The sequence below is a fragment of the Apium graveolens genome, chromosome 8 (genome assembly GCF_009905375.1).
Source record: "Apium graveolens cultivar Ventura chromosome 8, ASM990537v1, whole genome shotgun sequence".
Taxonomy (NCBI): domain Eukaryota; kingdom Viridiplantae; phylum Streptophyta; class Magnoliopsida; order Apiales; family Apiaceae; genus Apium; species Apium graveolens.
Window position 1 is genome coordinate 258223926 of NC_133654.1, and position 1493 is coordinate 258225418.

Consider the following 1493-nt stretch of genomic DNA (forward strand, 5'->3'; position numbering starts at 1 on the left):
AAATTATACATGGGTTGGCGGCGGGTTCACGAGCCGGGTTGGCGAGCTTCCGGTCCTTGTTTTCTAATATAATATTCATAATCGGCTCGTAATATTTAACGAATTGTGCGGTTTTGAATCGGCCCTGTTCGAACCGAATAAATCTGGGCTTCCCCACGAGCCGGTCCCGAGCGGGTGGTTCAAACCCGCACAAGTAGCCAGCTCTAATCTCAGGTCATGAGTTCGATTATCACTCATCCCGAGATTTATATATTGATATATATTGTAATTATCATAAGGGAGTTATTGTTGTTTGGTCATTGAGATTTACACTGTAGAATACGGGTCAAAATTAAATAAATCTTAATGCAGGAACCAATTTAAAGAAGTAGATGCTTCATCTATAAGCCACAATGCCTGCTCTCAAAACGGAAACATTTGGATGGGCTTGCATCCGCGATATAGCAGTACAAAAGAGCTTCTTTCAATTTCTCTCTGAAAATAATCAATATTTTAAATTAGCGGACTTCATAATATGCAATACAGCTTACGAATTGGAGCCATCTACATTTTCATTATTTCCAGAAATATTACCAGTAGGTGCACTTCCCGCAAGCAGCAAGCCTGGAAATCAGGCATGCAATTTTTTGGGCCGAGGATGATGACTGCTTGTCATGGCTTGATCAACAACCAGTTTGTTCGGTTATTTATGCCGCCTTTGGAAGCCTTACTATTTTTGATCAAACATAATTTCAAGAACTGGCTTTAGGACTTGAACTAACCAAGAATCCTTTTCTATGGGTTCTGCGTCCTGGTATGACAAATGAAGAAGCACACCGACAAGAATTTGAAGGGCGAATAGGGTGTCGTGGAAAAATAGTAAGTTGGGCTCCTCAAGAAAAAGTTCTGAGTCATCCGTCAGTTGCTTGTTTCATGAGCCATTGCTGGAATTCTACTATAAAAGGTCTGAGCAACGGAGTTCCTTTCCTCTGCTGGCCATACTTTGTTGATCAGTTCCTCTACGAGAGTTATATTTGTGATGTCTGGAAAGTAGGACTGGGGTTTGAGAAAGATGAAACTGGCATCATTAGGAAAGATGAAATAAAAAATAAGGCTGAACAACTTCTTGGTGACATAAATTATAAAGCGAGGGCAGTGGATTTAAAAGAAAAAATTATTAATAGCGTGCAAGATGGACACTAGTTCAAAAACCTTGGAAAGATTATTGAATGGATGAGATCTATGCTAAAGGGTCAGTAATGACTTAATATAAATTACCTGATGTTTAGGGGATAATTCATCACAGAAAGCAACTTTTTTAGTAGAGATAAAAAGGACTCCTGCAATCAGACCAGCTGAGGAACGAAAATAACACTATGAGGCCTTTAACATCTTCTCTTTTTCTCTAATCCCGAACTCGCTAGAACAGATTAGCTCTGCCACCGGTTATAATGATGTAGATCACCTTAATCAAAATGTTGTGAATATTCTCAATGAATACAGGAGGACGCAAT

At 39.4% G+C, this 1493-nt stretch overlaps 1 pseudogene; it reads left to right on the top strand.

The window, feature by feature from the left end:
* The first annotated feature begins 392 nt into the window (after positions 1–392).
* Positions 393–1182, top strand: LOC141680721 (UDP-glycosyltransferase 83A1-like; annotated as a pseudogene).
* Positions 1183–1493: the final 311 nt, after the last annotated feature.